The sequence below is a fragment of the Xiphophorus maculatus genome, chromosome 3, assembly GCF_002775205.1.
Source record: "Xiphophorus maculatus strain JP 163 A chromosome 3, X_maculatus-5.0-male, whole genome shotgun sequence".
Classification (NCBI taxonomy): domain Eukaryota; kingdom Metazoa; phylum Chordata; class Actinopteri; order Cyprinodontiformes; family Poeciliidae; genus Xiphophorus; species Xiphophorus maculatus.
This window is the reverse complement of record NC_036445.1, coordinates 16,641,447-16,650,568: the sequence shown is the minus strand read 5'-3', so window position 1 is coordinate 16,650,568 and position 9,122 is coordinate 16,641,447. Positions and strand designations below refer to the sequence as shown.

The following is a 9,122-nucleotide window of genomic DNA, read 5'->3' as shown; positions in this document are numbered from 1 at the left end:
TTAGCGACACATTTCCTTCATAAAACCCTAAGAGTCTAATATAAAAATGGGGAAGGGATGAAATCAAAGAATATTAAGTCTACTCTCCCAGACCCTGCATGAATGTAGGCTGGACTATTCTCCACTCAGACCCATTTGTGCGTCTGACTCCCCTCTTCATTGTGCCAGTGAGTGAGAGGCATCTCATTTCCATGACAACCAGAAAGGATATGATACCTTCCCGGCGCAAATTAAAATCGAATCCAGCCTCACTTGGAAACAACACACAAAGAAAGAGCCTGGCTGGCAGTGGAGCGCCTTCATATAGCAACAGGTCATATGCACACACAAAAAGTTGAGAAAAAGCAAAACAGGATGCTGGGGTTTAAGTTGAGCATGACATGCGGTTGAGTTAATGCGAACGCAAACGCACGCAGCTGATGGGGGTTTGTTATCTGTCAAGCTAATAGTCCATAGAAGTCAGAATACGAGGCGATTCATTCATTCATTCATTCATTCATTCATTTAGAGTTTACTTACTGGTTTGCTGTAGCGGTTCCGTCTTTACATGTGGTTATCACCTCGCATGAAGTATCCCCGTTTCCATCCAGGATAATCACAAGTAATTGTTATAATAAAGAGTGGAAAAAATAGGTCTAAAAAAAAATATTCAGAAGAGACGCGAAGTCATCGGAGGTGAACTTTCACGATCGTCTCAATTTTCTGAAGCACGCAAAAGAAGTTTGTTCTAAAAAAATAATAATAAAAAAAAAATACAAAAATAATAATAGTAATAAAAAAAGAGAATCAATAAAAAAATAAATAAATAAAAGCTCAAACTCTTGCGTCCGCTCCTGGCAGCTGAGTGTTGTCAGAGCTGCTGGGTGCTTTTCGGAGTTGTAACGCGGCTTTGTTTATGTGCGCCGTCTGAGGGGAGAAAGTCAAATACTGCATTTATGAGCGCTCTGCCTCCACATTAGAGCTCCTGGTATGCGCTACGTCAATGTGACGCCATGGGAGAGGTGACGTCACTCCCTCTCGCGCTCTCTGTACTGTACGAGACACATAAGCCCCGAGCGCGTGTGCCAGAGAGAGAGAGGGTGGAGAGAGGATCAGTCAGACAGAGAGAGAGCTACACAGAGGCGCTGTTGGTTTGATGGTTAGAGGACAGGAAACTGAGGGGGATCCGCTGGGTGAGCTGGTGTCTTATTACTGTGCTGCTTCCACCAAGCTCTTTTAAATATATAAACATATCTACATATATATATATATTTTTTTGCTCTTTTTTGAAATCTGAAAAAAATATGTTTTGAAAGGTCACCTTGAGTCTTTCAAACAACCATGACTTTCAGCTAATTATACAGTTACACTTTAAGATGGTTGCTCATGTTTCCCATTTGCCACATAAGAGAGGTTAAGAGAGGTCAGCTCAGACTGGGACTAACTGTGGAAACCAGCGAGGGCCCTGGCTGTAGGAACAACTTCACATGTAAAATAATTACTTTCATTTTAAATAAATGCATTTAACATGATGAAATAAATGAACATAAAATAAAACTTTCAAACGTTTTCAAAAGTTCCTCATACAAACCAGAATTAAAAAAGAAAAATGACAAAAACCATAAAGATGAGGATCAAAGGAAACCAAAATATCTTAAATATCTCATGAAAGAGGGTCATGTGTTAATTCATTATGATAGCTTTTCAGCTAAAATCTTTCTTGTTTCTTCTGAAAATCAAGGCAAGCAATGGACCATATGATCTATATAATAACTCACAGTGTGAGTGCGAGCATATGACAGAGATAAATAACCTTTGAGGTGTCCTGATAGTGTTTTAACGTAACGAACAGTAGAGACGTATGGAAACAACTGGAAGATTGTGTAAATAATGTTTGCAGATATTGTGGCCACCCAGTGTTACACCACCAATGCAGATGAGTCAAACTGAACTAATATTTTACAGTAAGTAAATGTGGTTTCAGCTTAATCACTTACTAAACTGTATTCTAATGACTAAATGATAGAATTACATGTTTAAAGTAAGGACGTTGGGCAGTTGTCTAACACAAAGCAACCACACAAACACAAAGGTTCACACAGCAAAGGGGATTTTAATCAAGGTAAACCACAGAAATTTATTTTTTATCTCTCTCTGTTTTTTTGTGTTTTTTTGTTGCAATCTGTTGAGTAAAGGAACATCAGTGGTGGGAGAAGCATTTAGATCACAGATGTGAAACAACAGGCCACCATGGGCACAGACGTACAGAGGGGCCCCCCGCCCACAGAGGAACAAGACAGACAAACTGAAAGAGACTCAATGCAACCACAAACCAGGCAGGTACCATTCTCTTTGTTCTGCGCTTATTATTGGGGCAGCTCAGAGTTTTGCAGCTTTAACGTTTCGGTGTCGTCATTTGTCGTCTTTCTACGAGTTTCCTTTTGTATTGTTGCAAATTTCTGCAACTTTCTGTAATTAAATGTGTGTAAGAGGCAGTATTTTGTCTGCAGCAATGGGTCAGTGTCATCTTTTATCTGATAAATATTACTGACTTGTTGGTATAAATGTTGCCATCCATAAAGAAACGTGATATAAAGTACACGACGTATTTAGCTGTTTGGAAAAGAATTTTGAAAAGATTTTCTGCATTTAAACGTTGCTGACTGCCTTATCTCAGCATTGTGAATCTTTAAATATTTAACATTTAGATTCAATTTGATCACAATTGTTTAACACGTCACTTCGTAATGTTTTTTTTTCATGACCCGAAATGATTCAAATAGATGATCTCACTCTCTTTTCTGCTATAAAACTCCTCAAAATAGGATAATCTTCTGGAATCAGGCTGCAGTGTACACAACCTCACTCTGCCAAAGCACGTGCCAACTTAAAATTCTTAAAATTATGAAACAGCTTTAGGAGAAAAAGGGATTACCTTGAGTTGGTTTGGGAAATGCTGACGTTTAAATCGGATGATGGCTCAGCCCTGACATTTCTCATGATTTAAATATAGCATTTACTAAATTCTCACAAGTTTAATACCTTTCTAATACTCTTTGGACACTGGTTACCTGGTCAGAGTGCCAAGACATCAAAAAGAGGACCAGGCTAATTTTAACTTGGTGAAAATGACCTTAGTTGGGATTACATTTCAAAAACATCATAGAATGTATTGAAACAGCATCACTTTTTTATTGACTTAAATAAATATATGACATTATTTTTTCTATTTCATTCAGAAAAAAATAATTTTGTAGTATATTTCAATTTTTTAAATTGTTTCAAAAATCTTATTCATGAGTTTATTTTATTATTTTTAAAAACCAATTGTTTTATGTTTGCTACATTTTTCAGAATAAATTAATGCTCAAACAGATTAGTTAGTTTCTGAACAGTTTTATAATATTCTAATGCATTTTTAAAGTTTATATGTGACTTTGGTTTCACTTATATGTTTGAATATATAATTATCGTTATTACATTTCCATTTTAATCTTTTTTGACACTGATTTTAAGTGTTTTTATTTTCTTAAACACGTTTAAGACTCTACGGCTGTGCCACATATTCAGAAGATGCCATAAATTTGATGACCGATATGAAGAGAGGCATTGTCAGACAGCGTGCTCAACAACCACAAAATTAAAACAGTCCTCCGGAGTATATCAACTGTAATTTTCAATCGCCAATCACGAGGCGCGTATTCTCGGGTCAACGTCCTTATTCTGACCAATGATGAGCCCCCAGGGGCGGGGCGGTTCTTGACGCACTGAGGTTCCTGATTGACGCAGGCCTAGTTGCTAATTTTAGCCGCTGCCTGTCCGACGGAGGCAGGGTGAGACTGCAGAGAGCCCATTCATTGTACCGGGGCGGGACCGACTATTTTAACGCCACGATTGTGATCCTGCCAAGCCAAATATAGTCGTAGACAGGTATTTTTAGGCACAGAGTGTGTCCCCGGTTCTCTCATCTGGCAAAGCGCGGCGTATATTGTAGCGTCTGAAATGAGCCGCGGCTCTGAAAGTGTAAAGCTGTTTTTCGGCTGGATAGTTTTACAGTCAGCTGATAGCAGCCATACCCCGGAGAGAGGGAGAGGGAGAGAGGGACTGACGGGGGTAAATCCCAGTAACCCCACAGGTTTCCCCTCACTCCGGGGGAAAGGGTGGAAAAGAGCGTAGATCCGAAGATAAATAGCCGGCAAGTCTTCACACAGACACAGTCAACAGGTTTGTAAATGTGACTGCTTGCAGCTTCGCATAGCACCGCTGCTTCTCCACACTGCCAGGCGGTTAAAGTAGCCTCTCTGCACCGCTGCTGCAGGAGAAGCTGCTTGCTCTAACAGACTTTAACACACTTTGCCAAATAGATTCCCCCCCCTCTTCTGATGTTCCATAAAAAAAGCATGTTTCTAAGTCTTAGTCACAGCTCGGATATCTGACATATTAATGACTTCACCAATTAGTCGTTTTATTTCCATTTTAAACATGTTGCTTCACTTTAATGAAAAGACAAAGTATTAATTATCTCCATGAAAATGGATCCTTTTAATGATCTCCACCGGCTCTATCTGTAGCAGATACAAAAACAAACACTGCTTGTTGGCTAACCCTTTAGTACTACCTTGTTATATTCTGCATGTGAATACAATATTCTTGCAAATGAATATTTATGCTTTTAGTTTTTCTCACCTCATCTTATCAACATTTTATTAGTTCTTTTTTCGGAGATCAGTAGATAATGATGGGCAGTCCCACAGCATAATGCCACCATCACCACTTTTGAACCTCAGAGGTAAAAGTTACAGTGGGCTTTACTTAATGGTTTATTTGTAAAGGAACAGATGTGTATTTGTGCAACTTTTTTTTAAATGTAGAAAACAATGTATAGTTGTCCTTAGCTGGGTTTGTCTTTTCTCAACAGCAATCAGATGTCTCCAACTCCCAATTAACTGTATAAAAAAAGCAATTGAAAACTTGCTTCTGGAACAACTGGATAGCTGCTCATATGCCCCAGGTCAAAAACCACTACTGATGGGATGGTATGTCACACTTTAAACAACCCAAGCAAAAATTAGCAGACACAAATACTCCACACAAGCATCTAAGCACTCATACTGACCCAGATGCCTCCACCTGCTTAGTGCCGCGGCTGCCATGAAACGTGCAGGAAATCCTGCATTCCTCTTCTTTAGCCAAGTTTGTTTGTGATACGGTCAGAGGGTGCAGGGATTAATACGCTGGTCAACAACAGCCATTCATCCCCATTGTGCCATAATTAGCCGCTGGGCGTGCAGATCACATGCAGCCAGACGTCAGGTATCCAGAGGGCTCATTCAGTTATGATTTATGTTTAACCCTCTTCACTGCCTCCCACATTGCTCTAAACTTGATTTCACCTCAGTTTGCAGAAATGTCTCATCTGGTCACGGCTGGTTTGGATGTTAAACGGGGGGGCACTGTTGCTCCTGTGGTGGATCCATGTTTTCAAGCTCTGGTGGTTATCTTGGTGCAGTCTTTATCCCTAAAGTCTTCAGTAAATTATAAATTGACCTAATTTCATCAGCATGATTTGTAGAGCAGAACGTATCCTATAGGCATAGATCACAAGTTCCTCTGCATGTCCACCCTCTGTTATCCAAGAACTATAAACTGATGCTTGTGTCATCAAAGGGCGAACTCTGCTTTATTTACAAAAGAGTCCTTCATTTGTAGCATTCCTGCTTTTGAATGGTAGTTCCCTTTTTTCCTTATCTGTCATGATCTAAGAGTTTGCAAACAGATAATTCATCTTGCAGAGGCCTTTATTGGCCTTATCGTCCGTTTTCTCATCATTCCCTCCATGCTTCGGTTTGTTTTCACCTGGCTTCTTCCTGCCCCTCTGACCGGTCAGATGGCCCATTTGTGACTTCACCACGGTGACGTGTAATCTAGATTAACCTGCTCTCTTATTCCGCCAGACATGGAAGTGATTACAGATTATGACCGCGTCGCTTATATTAGAATCTGATGTGTTGGTAATCAGCTGTGTCCGCGGGCATCACGTGTCAGGTGACTCACTCGCACAACTCTCCCTTTTCACACAAACAGCCACTTTAGTTTGGCCTGATCTGGAGGACGAGGCATTGATTTGCATTAATTCCCTGAAAAGTCAGCGCACTCTGAAACTTAAATAAAGCAGGCTTATCCACAAGATTAACTGGAGCTAAGTCCAAAGTTATGAACTTACAATAGAATTGTTTACTCTGGAGAGGCTGTTCTCTGAACATAAAAGGAGGAAATATAAGCCATAAAACCCATCTGTTGTCGTGGAAAAGCTTTCATGCTCTGCTGCAAATCAGTGTCTTTTTCATGGGGATTTATCTCAAAAATCTAACTTTTTCCTGGAATCACATCTCTGTTCCCTCATCAGTACAATTTAGATCAGAGCAAGAAAATCTTGATTTCATGGTGGAAAAATATTGCTTTCATTTGCAGCTTTGTACTCACTCAATGCACTTTGTGTCGCAGTATTCCCATTCTGCTTTCTGGATCATCTTCTCTTCGTATCTGTGTCAGATGGTCCTGCTATTAAGAGTAAAACACCACCAGAGTGAAATCCTGCAGCTTCTGTAGAGAACTGTTTAATATATGCAGGCTTGTCATTGTTGTCTGATTAATGACAGAGGAAGTTGATCTTTTGTTTAAAGCCTGCCTCAGGTGGTGCATGTTAAACTTGTTTATCTGCAGTAATGCACCGCTACAGTTCCTTGCGAAAGTACCAACACAAAATAGAGCACAGTTTTGAAGAGGAGGGAAAATAATATATGGAGTGCAAGATGTTTGACAAATAAAACACAGCATCTATAGATGTGCATAGATGGAGATTGAGTTAGCCTATGAAACAAAACAATATGCTGAGAGTTATACACTTCTCAATCTGTCATCTCTGAATGAAAAGAGAATTGCACAATTGCAAAGCTACCAAAGCGTGGCTGCCCACTTAAACTGGCAGGCCGGGCAAAAAAAAATGGATTTTTCAGAGAGGCAGAAATCGATTGTGTTTCTGGAGGAGCTGCAGAGTTCATAGTTCAGGAGAGAGATGCCAAAGAGACGAAGCAAATAAGAAGGTGCTTCGGTCAGATGAAGCAGAATTTTCCCTTAGTGCTCCGACGTGCAACTTGCATTGTGTGGTGGAAACATCCTGATCACACAATTCTCACAGTAAAACATGGTGATGGTAGCATCATGCTGTGGTGGCTCTTTGACAGGACAGGAAAGCTACTTAGAACTGATGGAAGAAGAACCTGTTAGAACAGAGATTACAACTCCAGTTCTTGATAGCTTTCGTCCTACAAACCTTTAAATGATTCCTGTGCAATCAAATTTCTAATTTACCATTTGAAAAAAAAAACATTCTGTAGCCAATTATTTTTAAAAAAGATTTTTTTGGGCACGAATGGAGTTTAGTGCACAGTAATCTAATAGGAAATGGGGAAAGACATTCGACAAAGAAGCCGAGGATGAGAGTCAAACCTGTTTGAGGTTTATATCCTCTCTATAGGGGGCGTTCGCTCTGACCACTTCGCTACGTGACGCCCTGCTAATCATTTGATTTAGGTGTCTTGGAAAAGGTATGCATATGAAAATTACAGAATAGCAACTATTGAGGACTAGAGTTGGAGTAACTGTGGTTCAGACTGCGAAATAGTTGGGATTGGGGTGACGGTTTGACCTGAAACGTGTAGCCAGATGTACTGCAGGATGAGAGTTCTGTCAAGACATGAAGATTGATATCCATGCAGTCAGAATGAGCCTCAGCTGTTCTGCAAAATAGTCTCTAGATATGCAAAATTGTCAAAAGTCTTGCAATGCAAATTGCAGTAAATAGTTATTTTACAACTTTTCAAATAATTGGGCAAATATTTTGAAACCATTCCATCATTTTCCATCTACTTTGTGATTATGCATTACTTTGTGTTGCGCTATCAGAAAATATGTTGGTGGTTGTAACGTGACAAAATGTAAAAAAGTTGAAGAGCTCCGCACAGTTTTTGCAAGGCGCGGTCTCATATGCAGAGCTTCTGGTGGAAATGTTGCACTGTGAACTCTTGTCTTGTCCCCAAGCAGCAGCAAAAAGTGATTGTGTCAGTTTGAATGAGGCCTCTATGTCTGCGGCCGAGACACCGGCACTAAAGCACTCTGGTGACACTGGAGAAAGAGGAAGCACAGAAACAGTGGAAGGCTTTTATCTTTGTGTCACCAAATCTGCTCCAACTGTACGTCAGAGTGCAAGCGCGGATGGGGAGGAGGTGTGGGTGCGGGGGAGAGGCTTGCTGGCGCAATGGCAAGGCGCTTCAATGGTGGCATTCTTCCTTTTTTTTGTGGGGACGTGCACACTCATGCACACAGATACACAAAGCTTCGCCAGGGGATTCCCCCCAGGAGTAATACAACCCATCACTACCTTATCACACCAGTGCCCAAAGACAGGAGAGGCGAGTGTAGCGAAGGAGGTCGCTAAAAGACTCTGGGTAGGAAGTGAAAATGCAACTCTCTGTGTGTTTATTTTTTCTTTTGGCTTTGAATTAATTTGAGTTTGTTTTCGTGAATGTTGGCAGCTGGGACATTTTGTAGCATTTATGTGCATTCTTTCACTGCACAATCTGAGCAGACAGATTCAGTGGGATGACTGTAAATACCGACTCTGACAGCAAAATTACTCCAGTGGTAGCATGAGAGGAAGTGGAGACTTGTTCCGACAGTGGTGGGATTTCAAAGGGTCCGTGACGAGGCTCGGCCAGATTATCCCATCAAATCAGTTCTGATGTCTCTCCTCAAGCACACAGGCTTCCTTTAAACGCCATGTTGATGGCTCACACACTTATTACACATGCACTGATGAGTAGCAGGTAGGAGTCAGGCAGGATCTAGCGTGCCATGACCCATGAGGGTGTATTTTGTATCAAAACTGCTCAAAACAGCCACTTATATCAATAATGCTGACACAGAATCTTGTGTTTGACTTTAAGACACATATGTGCTAAAATTTTAAACTAAAATAAGGTGAGGGATATAAAAAATACCATTTAGTCATGGAGATGTACTGTTCTGCTACCTTCAGATGTATACTTGGAACTGTTGTTCAGCATAGCCTAACAATAACATAA

At 40.5% G+C, this 9,122-nt stretch overlaps 1 long non-coding RNA gene across 1 annotated transcript in view; it reads left to right on the top strand.

Annotated features, from left to right (window-relative positions):
• The first annotated feature begins 3,762 nt into the window (after nucleotides 1–3,762).
• Nucleotides 3,763–9,122, top strand: part of LOC102221606 — a 69,536-nt gene continuing 64,176 nt past the window's right edge. The window contains exon 1 of the long non-coding RNA XR_312829.2: nucleotides 3,763–4,203. This is a non-coding gene — a long non-coding RNA (uncharacterized LOC102221606). The remainder of the gene's footprint in view (nucleotides 4,204–9,122) is intronic.